Source organism: Trachemys scripta, chromosome 2 (assembly GCF_013100865.1).
Source record: "Trachemys scripta elegans isolate TJP31775 chromosome 2, CAS_Tse_1.0, whole genome shotgun sequence".
Taxonomy (NCBI): domain Eukaryota; kingdom Metazoa; phylum Chordata; order Testudines; family Emydidae; genus Trachemys; species Trachemys scripta.
The window spans coordinates 69,002,840-69,014,825 of record NC_048299.1 but is presented as its reverse complement, the minus strand read 5'-3'; the positions used below and the strand labels follow the sequence as shown (position 1 = coordinate 69,014,825).

Below are 11,986 nucleotides of genomic sequence, written 5' to 3'. Positions count from 1 at the left end.
GTACAGTACATTACCCCTTACATGAAATCAGCATGCATCAGTTAATTAAACCAAAGGCAAAGAGAAGTTGGAAGCTACTTATGGTCTCCATACACATGCATTAATGCACAGTTGGTGAGATGGAAAAGAAGAATAAAAGGACAATTATAGTTTCACATCACTGGGCTTATCTTAATTAGATAAAATATTAAGCTTTAGTATCCAAGCAACATTTTGAGAGAAGAACAAGGTTTCATTGAAGTTGGATCATGATCTGCTTTAATTGTTAGCTTGCATCTTTCTTCCAACTCATGTCATATTAACCCCTTACTCTGTATTCAAATGGGATTATTTTTTATATCACATTTAATGCTGGGGAAGGTGCCAGACTGACAGCCCTGGAAAAGATATTCTCTCTTTATATACCGAACAGGTACAGCATAGACTAAGGCAGTACAAGGCTCCCCACATTTTACCTGCTAATCAGCCTCATCTCAGTTCTGGACAAGTCACTTCTAGGGATGAGAGGGTAGTTTGCTCTCCTGACCCATTCAGTTCTTGACTGCTTTGCTCAGACTGCCAACAAAGATCCTAATTTTGATGGTGGTGGTTGTGAGAGAGGATGTTTTGTACAATAGTGGTTAGTAGGAAGGACTGAAGTCAGGATACCAAATTTTGGTTCCAGCTGTCTGCCTCATAGAGATGTTGTGGGACTTAAGTATTTTTCAGTCCTTAGCTCAGAATATTATTTCCTGTGATGCAAATATCTATTCATTAGCAACTGGGCTGAGGATTACAAGAATAATGGCGGAAAGAGATATATAACTTTTTAAAAAGACACTAAAGCTAATTATCAATTATTTTAAGGGGAAAATACACTGTAGAATTATCTACCTGGGTGGGTTGTTTTTTCTTCCCCTATAACTACTGAACTGTGTAAATAAATTCTGGGTCTGCTGCACCACTGTATTGCTTTAGTTTTACAGTGGTGAAACTGCACTGATTTCATTGGAGTTCCACTACCATAAAATAGGAGTAACACGGGGGGAATCAAGCCCTCTATTTGTATTTTTGTCTTCAAATCACTTCTTTGTTCTATAGATTAGCTATCATGGTATCTCTACTATTTGTTACTTACCAAGGTTTGGGCCAAATCCTGGTCTCCTTGAAGTCCATGGATATTTTGCCATTGACTTCCATGGAAATAGGAGCCGGTCTCTTGCCTTTTTCATCCTTTTGGTTTAGGTTGGCTAAATAAATGTCAATACCACTCTTTAAGTGATTGCATTTTTTAGTCATGTAGCATTTGGTAGCTATGGTAATGCCAGCACTTTTGTGCCCTTCCATTCATTATTTATATTGGAATAAGACCCAGTAAGACTGCAGTATCAGCACTGCTGTAGTGTTTGAGTTTAGATTGCTAATGCTATATGGAAGAGAAGAGTTGACAGAGCTTCTGCCATCCCTCTCCCATGGCATTTGGAGTAACATATACCTGCTCCATTCTGTATAGTGCCTTGGTGTATGTATCGCAAGGCACGGTACAATATTTTAAAAAAATACAAATAGGGTGCAAAGAAAGGATTAACTGACTTGAGACACTAACTAAATAGGGGTTACAAATCACTTTGTTTTTGAAAGTGGCCTAGTAGCCATTCCAAATACCAGAAAAGGACACCCTAACGCTTTCATGTTACACCGCCAGTCCCTTCATTCCCATCCTCCCCCCTCTTGCCCCAGATATCTACAGTATGAGGAGACACCTGGAAGCCAGAAATTGCACTGGTAGCAGTTAGAGCTGTTGCACCAGGAGGGCTGGTTGCAACAGGAGCCCCTGATAAGGCTTTTGGAGTCTCTAAATCCCTCTGACAAGGTTGGAATCTTTTGGACATTTTTGCTGATTAATCCTGGTATCTGTGATAGCCTTCAAAAGAAGCCCCATCCCCTCCCAGCTGGGGGACCAGAAGGACCCTCCAGTATGCCCTTTCCCCCACCTGCCGCTCCAAAACACCCAGAAACCACAGAGGGCTAAAAAGCCATTTCTCGTGTGCTGACTCACCAGAAAGACATTGCCAGGCTGCCTGCTCAGTGAGAGTTTTGTTTGAGTAAAAAGTGAGAAAGGATTTTAAGATTTGACCCACAGATTCAATTCATCTGGGGGGGGGGAAAAGCTGACTTGTACCTTCACCAAATATTTTTGCACGACATGACCCCATTTCTGCTGGGTTATGTTTTCTACCATTTTCAGCAACTCCGAATTGGCAGCATTTCCAAAGTGTAGTCAGTCATGTTGTATTATTTTTAGACTTTTCTTCCAGCCACTGGTTCTGGAACTGAGCTAACAACGTGCAGTTTTACCTTATGCCATTTTTGTTTCTCAGTCTCAGTCACTGAGAGAAGGTGAGGATGATAGTTCTCATGCCAGGTGACCATTCTTCCAATGAACAGTGTCATATTTTGTGACACTGCCCACTGATATATTCTACACTTGGTCTAGTATAAGACTGAGTTGTTACAGAATTCTCATTCTTCTTTAGTAAACCCAATTCTGATTTTTTTTTACTCTCCTCTTTTATTCTGTGACAAAAATTGTAATCAGGGCAGAAGGTAAGTTTAAACTCCTATACCCCATAACAATAAAAAAATAAATAGACTAGGGAAAACAATTAAGCCCACAACAGAGAAAAATACTGGCAACCTCCTTATATGCTACATTTGTGTCTAGCTTATCCAAGCTAAATATACATTTCCTTTTAAAAAATGCTGAATCTCAAACAGCAATATACAAAAAGAACAGTAAGAAACATGCTATATCCCACTAACTCCAAACCAATGAAAAGATTGGGCAAATCATTCAAACCTCTGACTAAGAGGGACCCATGCTGCAGAGTTTGCATCCAGCTCTGAGCTCTCCTGTAGTATGGGATTGGTTAAGATTTGTGCCCATCTCTATTGATGAGAGATACTACCAGTGGCTACCATCCATCTGCTCTATAAGACATTCCCATTTCGCTTTAGATAACTTTGTCTCACTCTTTGCAGTATATTATCAAGTAGAAAGAATGTCTCAGGAGTAAAGCACACCACTGAGATAACCTTGTTTAGTCATCTAAAACAAGTGACCACTTTGTATCTACAAACACAAATATTTATTTGTTGGCGTACACTTCAGTAGGTACACTAAGCTTAAAGCCCATTTTCCAGCAAGATCTGAGCTAAAGAAACTGTCTAGTTAAACTAAAAGTTTTCTGGTACCATCCATAAGCTCTACCAATATGGCATCAGCATCATGCCATGGATTGGACTCAACACTTCAACGATTTCAATGACAGAAGGGACCATTCTGATTATCTAGTCTGACCCTCTGCATAACACAAGCCATACAACCTTACCTAGGAAGGGCTCACCAAAAACAAAACCACAGAGAAACAGATTGCTATAGAAGGAAATTGAAACAAAAAGACAAATGTGAATTTACTCTATTCAGGTTCTTGTGCCATGCCCTTTGTTGTGGTATTGAACACCCATTTAATTGAAAACCCATGAAAATGAAGAATTAACAACATTAGCTAGATCCAGGCATAGCGTAGGTTTGTTCTGTGCAAACCTCCACACATAGTACCATCAACATACAATAGGTGAAATCCACCCCTATGCAGAGGGCCAGCACAAGACCCTCAGAATGGTGTAGAACTTAAATGGTGCTGATGCCTTGTGCTAGCCCTCTGTTTACCCAAACACAACCTCCCGGGAGAACTGTCTTTGATTCTTGGAACTGATCTGGTACCATTCAAGCAACAGTACATTCAGACACTTGGAAGAATACCTTGTGTTGCTCAGCACTGTGGCCCATAGTGCAAATAGTTATGTATGTGAGTAACTCTACATACGAGTAGTCCCCATTGATTTCAGTGAGCATAACTATTTGCAGGATCAGGGCCTATGGTAAAAAGGGGTCCAAACTAAATTGCATCTGGTCATATGAAGTATGGTAACCAGATATGGCACATGAAAGGTCATGGTAGATAGAGACAGAGTAGGAACCTCAAGGATTTAGAGCATCAGGCAGTCAAGGTGACACCCAAACTAAGGTCTGGCACAAAAAAAAATCAACTGTAACTAGATTCAATTTATAGTCAAAATAGCATTCAGGCTGACAATTTGTATGCCAGCTAAGTGATTTTCCTTTAAAATATAATTACTTTCCCTGCACTGTTGAGGAAAAAAAACCAAGAAATAAATTCAATGTACTATTTTATTAAAAGAGCATCTGTCACAGAGCATTGTTACTGATGTTGGACTAAATTCAGTCCTGGCACAAGCAGGGTAAATGGGAGTTCCCCCATTGAAGCCAGGGTTGAATTTGGCTCATTGTACTGATAATTTAGATGCAATTGCTTTAACTTGCAGGTCTGAATATGGCAATAGCAACACAACTGCAGAATTCTTACCCTCTCTCTACTACCCTACTCCTGGGAAAGGAAGAGGACTTGTGACCACTCCGGTACATGACTGGGTTTAACAACACTTACCGCTAAGAGTTATATGGATTAAGGGTTTCCGTGGGTGATAGAGAGTAGTTTGGGCCAATCATTATCATGAATCATCTGCATCATTGGAGATTTTTAAGAGCAGGTTAGACAAATACCTGTCAGGAATGGTCTAGATAATACTTAGTAGTCCTGCCATTAGTGCAGGGGACTGGACTAGATGATCTCTAGAGGTCCCTTCCAGTCCTATGATTCTATGAAGGGCACCTTCTGAGGCACAGGCAATGGGCTCAGAGTGCTTTAGTATATACCATGGGTAAACAAGGCATTACTGAATACTAAATTCTATTCTATACATGTCTCAACAGGCCAGTCATCAAACTCAGACATGTAATGCTGAAAGCAGACAGGCAGCAGTCATGTCATTTTGGCATCTGTGGAACAGTGGTTTATGTCTCTTGAACTGGACTATAGACCCACATTGAAACAACACCAGAACTTCATGCAGTGCTCTCCTGTCCAGTCCTCATTGACTGTGGGGGTGGAGATGAGTCATGGTCATTTCCTGTCAGAAGGCGGGGCCATTCCAGATGGGTTTGGTGACATAATGAGGTTATCTTCTTGATTTGTGTGACAGCCCATAACTCACAAAATCTCATGGTCAGAGAGGTATACAAGTCAAATAGGAAATTAGGCAGTACAACCTGTTCCTTTGTGATTTATAGGCGAAAAGCTCTGCATTAGTACATTTGATGAGGGAGCGACATCTTGCATTCTGATCCACAAGCAGGAGACAAAGTGAAGACTGGCAAGGGTAAAGCAGAAGGCTATTACTTTTTAGGCTGCAGTGCGCTGTGATTATAACTACTCTGCAAATTTAATTCATATCGATAACATCTCATGTGGTGAGCAAACTATTTTGAAGAATTAAACCTTCCAGCTTGTTCCCAGCCATTCACAGAGCAGTAGAACATTTCAGAATAAATGCCGCTGTCTTTTTCTCCTCCACCCTGTAGATTAAAATGGGATTTAATTCCTTAGCCAAAACAAATACCATTACTAACTGTGATTTATTTCTTAGCACTGTGTGTAAGAAAAGTAGTCTAAGTTGTTTGACATTTTCTCTTATGAGCAGGAGTCAAAATATCTGCTGTTGCTGATAGCTACCAGATAAAAGTATGCCTTAGAGACAGAGCCTACCTGGAAGAGAAAGGAAGGCACCCCTTAATTTCTACCGTCATAGTCACAAGAGTTCCATCTCTAAAGGTATGGCTACACAGGAACTAGACACCACAGCTGTCCTTTGCTAGCCAACTCGGGGTCACAGAGCTTGGGCTGTGGGGCTGTTTTATTGCTGTATAGACTTCTGGGCTTAGGCTGGAGGCTGGGCTTTAGGACCCTGCAAGATGGAAGGTCCCAGAGCTTGGCTGCAGCCCGAACCTGGAACTCTACACAGCAATGAAACAGCCCCGAAGCCCGAGCACAAGTCAGTTGGCCGAGGCCAGCTGTGGGTGCCTAGTTGCTGTGTAGACATATCCTAATAGCTGAATTGGAGCACTGCCAGTATGTGTCCCATGGTGTTGCTATGGAAAAAACTTCTGCAGCCAAGAGCAGAGATGCCAAGGGAATGTATAAGGGAAAGAGATGAAGATTTCACCATTGCCTATCTCCTCCATAATGGCGTGGGGTACGTGTGTAAAGATGCCATGAGCATAGTTTGAGAGAGGAGTTCTGGGCATAGGTGCTGGAATTAGGGGTGCTGGGGGCACAGCACCACCCCCTGGCTTGAAGTGGTTTCCATCATATACAGGGTTTACAGTTTGGTTCAGTGGCTCTCAGCACCCCCCTATACATATTGTTCCAGCACCCCTGGTTCTGGAACCGATGGAGGGATGGGGAGAGAAAGGGTTAGGCAGATGCACAGCTGAGAATACCAGTGATTCTTCCTAAACATCTCTGGGGAAAACAATTGTGATTTCTGTATTATTTATTGGAGGAAAAATTCACTGTGACAAATATATAACCCTAGGGCTCACCTTGCCCTCATTGAAATCAATTGCAAAATCCCATTAATTTCAGTAAAAGCAGGATTGAGACTGCAATCCAGCAAAGCATGTGCCTAAACACTTGCTTAAGTGCTTTTCTGGATCAGGCCTGAGTCACTGAGGCCTAATCCTACCCCAAGTGAAGTGAATGGAAATAATTCAATTGACTTCAGTGGGAATTGGATCAGTGAGTGAGTATACATTTTAATGGCTATCTTTGAATCACAAAGTGCTCAAAATATCTACTTTAAAAAAATGAATGAAAGCTGAATTTAGGAGGAGTGGAGCTTGTAATATTTGCCAGGCCTTAAACTGAAGTTATAACACGAAGGTAACCTCTAATAGCTAACAGCATGCAAGGCCCTGATCCTCCAGTTCAATCCACATTGAAGTAGCCCTGCACTGATATGGAGCCCCATTGAAGTCTATGAGGTTCTTCAGAGACATGGGACTCTGCCCACATGGATCCAGTGTGGAGATTGGGGCCCAACGTGGTAAAAGAACTCCTCTGTGCTAGTTCTCAGTGGGAATTCATGTAGATGGCTAGAAGTTTTTATATCAAGCCACTTTTAAATTCTGTGTTGACTTTTAAGAAGTTGAACAAATTTCAAGTTGTGAAAAGCCAAGATTCTTAAAAATCTTATACATAAAACCCAACTGATCTGATTCAACTCAAATGTTCAAGAACATTTATGCTCTGAACAGGGATTACACATGAGAAATTTTCTGCAGAAAGAAGCTTTTTCCTGGAAGTCTAAGTCTTTTCAATTTTAGGCTTATAATGATTGGTGACTTATAATTAGAGCCCAGATACTATAGTGATGAGCACAATATAGGAATTTAGAATAGAACAGGCACTACAAGATTTTTTAGTATTTAAAAAATGTCCTAATTCAAGATGGGAAACGAAGTCAAAAATCTCAAAAAAAAATTGTGAACCAAAAATTGTAAAAAATTGGATTGGATAAAAATCAAGATACTTTGTTTCTATTTCAACCTTTAAACATCACTTTTTTTTTACTTTTTAATATAAAATTAATTTAAATTTCACACTATGACATCATCTTATAGTGGTCAATTTACCATTTACCAAATTACCAGATTTGTCCCCTAAACTTAGAATAGAGCACGTGTGAAGTAACTGTGTAGTAACAGTTGGTAAATGTTAGTGTTTTAATGGTTTCTATTGACCATATAGCTCTCAATTTGTGATGATAATTAATATAATAAAATATAAAATGATTCATATCTGTAATAAACTCTATTGTTCCATTCAGATTTATCTTCATCAATTACATGAAATTGTTTTTTTTTTATTTCATTCTTAAATCTAATAAGAAATTTGTGATTTCTTGTACAGTGGGTGCCATTAAAATAAAAATCAGCCTGTAACAGCAATTACTACATCCCGATAAAAGAGATACAGCACTATTTCCCTATACTTAGAATATGAAATAAAAATGTGGTAGCTGTTGGTAAATGCTGACCTTTCAATGACAACTATTCTAATTAGGCATGTTTTAAAAGAATTCTAACTATATGAAAAACATGAATAATACTCAAACTGGTTTAATGACCATTTATTTTCATGAAACTGGTTACAAAATTTTCAGTGTCATGAAACCTGTGAAGTACTAAACATGTTTTTCATACAGTTAAAGTTCTTCTCAAACTTCTATATTTAGATAGGTTTCAGAGTAGCAGCCGTGTTAGTCTGTATCCGCAAAAAGAACAGGAGTACTTGTGGCACCTTAGAGACTGACAAATTTATTAGAGCATAAGCTTTCGTGGGCTACAGCCCACTTCTTCGGATGCATATAGAATGGAACATATATTGAGGAGATATATATACACACATAAGACAACTCCCACCTGTTCATGCTCTCTGTATGTGTGTATATATATCTCCTCAATATATGTTCCATTCTATATGCATCCGAAGAAGTGGGCTGTAGCCCACGAAAGCTTATGCTCTAATAAATTTGTCAGTCTCTAAGGTGCCACAAGTACACCTGTTCTTTTTGTATATTTAGAGTTTCCATTACTCATTCCATTACCAGTTACATTTGTTTAATATTCCAAGTATAAGAAAATACTGCTGAATCTCAGATATACAATGCACCAGATTAGACTGATTGTACTAGATTTGTTAAATTAATGCAGACATTTTACATACACATGCCCTCACTTTCAAGTTCTATGCTAAGTAAATATTTTACCAGCACAAGAGTAATTACTTTTTCTTCTTTACTCAATCAATGAAAAATAGAAATTGATTTAATGTACCATTATAATTAAAATCTTCATTCTCATGGTCCTACTTGGAGAAAGGTTTCGTTAGTTCTATTCTTGTAATTTAGCTGACTTTCATTAAGATATTTAGCCTATAATAGTGGAAGTGACACATTGTGGAAATGCTGTGAAATTTCTTGCATAACTGTGGTGTTTGGGTGCCTGGATTTTCACACCACAAAACTAACATGAAAGGCATGACTGAGTTGTGAAATCAAATTATAGATGCAATGGAAATTCACAGCTGGAGCTGAAACGTGCCAGGTAGGGTGGAACACATTCACAGATTTTATATTATATCCTTGTTCTTTTTTTCAAAAAATAAATGCAGTAATGAGCCCTAATCCCTGGTGTTTTCTAATGATTTTTATCCTTTAAATAGCCTCTTGGTTTTAAACTTTAAAAAAAACAACTACAAATATTACACAGTAGCTTTTTTTAAAAACACACACACACACACACACACACACACACACACACACATACAGCCAATGACAGTGGGCCAAATTCATCCCTGGTATAAATCCACTGCCCATTATTATTTTGCCATTTATTTTAACACGACTTGGCAATATCACCAAGTTTTCGTGATGCCAGTGCAAGTCCGTGTGGAGACCATGAGCTGATGAGATGAAGAGGAAAAAAAAAGACAATAAATATATACACCATTGAGACAATGATGTCGAAATAAAACCACATGAGTGAAATAGAAGGGTGAGGCCAGGACAAGGACAATACAATGTCAAAACAAATCGAAGGCTTAAACGAGGGGCAACCAGATGGAATTCTGCTCTCCTGGCAATAATGACTGTTATTTAGGGTAAAAAGCAACAGAGGGTCCTGTGGCACCTTTAAGACTAACAGAAGTATTGGGAGCATAAGCTTTCACTATTCGTTGGTCCCGGGACATCTACACGGAGCACATCACCGGCCACTGCCAATACCGAGAGTGAGCCGGGGAGACCTCGTACACCCACAAGGGGGAAGAGACCTATAAACCCCCCCTGCTGGACCTTATCCCCTGAGCCCTGAACCCACCGAACCTAACTGAATCCCACCACGTGAGGATCACCCCATCCCCATTACCCAGCCCACTTACTTATACCCATGACTGTCTCTACTTCCTGTATGGGTGATAGACCCTCACCGCTTATCGGCTGTTTCCTGATCCCGCCCACCGGTTACCGCCCCCCCCCCATTGGGGACATTGCAGTCTGTATATACTATGTGTGCTGCCCAACCCCAAAACACTAACATCCCCCCTATACTCTGTATGTTACACCCAATGACCAATAACTGACGCCTCAAATTTTCTGTATTGTTTATTTTTCAAATATTCTCTAATAAAATTTAAATCTGTTCTTATCAGTTTAATATCTGACATGTCCTTTATTTAAGGACTGTATATTAAATTGATTTTTGAAACAGGGGGATGGAATAGGAGCTTGCTCTGTCCACCCCATGCATTGACCTGGTATTGCAGTGTCTCCAGGAATGGTGCATCTCCCCTTGGGGAGAATGTTCTGGTTAGAAAAGCAGAAAGAATTTTACTGTGAGGAAGCTTCTTCAAAGCAGATTTTTATCAAGTAGTTGAAAAAGCTGAAATCTCCAGCGCTTTGGGTGTTTTTTTAATGACAAGATACTGTTATACTTTCTTGGGGGTATTTTCTGACTCTGTTTAAGAAGCTGGCTGCCTTCTTTCTGCGGTGAGTTTTTTCAATAGTCTGCTTTCCAGACCGTGGGTCTCTTTGGGGGTGGGCTTTTTGTTTCTTTGTTTGTTTTTGGGGGGAGGGAGGTTGGTAATAGGCCGCCATCCGCTTGCTGTACGTGGAAACCCTGAAGCGTAAACCAGACCAGGATAAAGCCTTTGATGCAAGTTGCATCTGAAGAAGTGAGGTTCTTACCCACGAAAGCTTATGCTCCCAATACTTCTGTTAGTCTTAAAAGTGCCACAGGACCCTCTGTTGCTTTTTACAGATTCAGACTAACACGGCTACCCCTCTGATACTTGTTATTTAGGGTGAGGATCCTAACTCATATTACACAGGTAAGGGAGTAAATGGGAGAGAGACCCCCACTTAGGTCCCTGTGAGGACTACCAGATCCTTGAGTCTAGACACATACAAGTGATTCAGTCTAATCATCCACATGCCCCCCTCCAAGAGCTGGTCAGCAGAGAGTGGCAAGGAATGGAAAGAGCCATAACTCCACCCCTTCCATTCATTGGCCAAAATAATTGAGCCCGTGTGGAAGGAGGCAGCAATTTACCACTGGCCTATGCTTATATTGCTGTAGGCCAATGGTGAATTACTACTACCAGGAAGCAAGGACGAAGGAAGAGAGGGACAGTTACTTATTGCTGTGTCTGAACCATAATGTTTTGCTAGGCTACTTCTGGGGTGGTGTAATTGACACACAACCCCTTGGGCTGTGCCTAAAGTTACACTCTAGCCCTTAATAAATATGGTGAAAGAAGATGGAAATGATCTATTAAGTCATGTAGTCCATGTCCCTGAGCAGGGTTGCACCCTATTGCATAGTTAAGAGTGTTTGTCCATTTTTATTTTAAATGTGACAAGTGATAGAGCTCCCAAAATTGTCCTTAGGACTTTATGGATAAAGCAAATACAACTCATTGTCAGAAAGCTTTTTCTGATATTCAGCTTAAAATATCTATTATATAACTTGAACCCATTATTCCTGCTTATATCCCTCTATTTTACCATGCCGAATAACTTCTTTACCTCCCTGTTTTCACCCACTAAAGATCTGTAGGCTGAATGCATGTTCCCCCCTTAGTCGTCAGTTAGCCAAATACATTTTTAATCTTTCCTTAAAAAGGAAAAATCACTCTTTCCAGCCCCCACTCCTAGTTTTGTTGCTTTTTCTCTGAATTCTCATCTTTCTGGTAATGAGGTGCCCAGAAATTAACATAATATTTGATCTATAGACTGTTACTTCCCTGCTTCATGATGTGATGTCTCTATAGACCAAAACTGTATTGGTCTTTTTTGGGTGCCATCTAAAAGGTGCCAAATATATGATGAACATGGTGATGGGCATGCACTTCCAAAAATCCTATTTCAAGGGGTTATAGAATTGGTACTTGTTAACTGAGATGCCCACTCTCCAGGAGAGCCAGTCCTTTCAGATATGATTAGTGCCACAACGTGCATAATC

General features: G+C 40.0%; 1 non-coding gene across 1 annotated transcript; it reads left to right on the top strand.

Moving 5' to 3' along the window:
- Positions 1-10,127: 10,127 nt before the first annotated feature.
- On the top strand, positions 10,128-10,314 carry LOC117873985. The gene has a single exon (XR_004644854.1). It is a non-coding gene; the product is annotated as a U2 spliceosomal RNA (small nuclear RNA).
- The last annotated feature ends 1,672 nt before the right edge of the window (positions 10,315-11,986 follow it).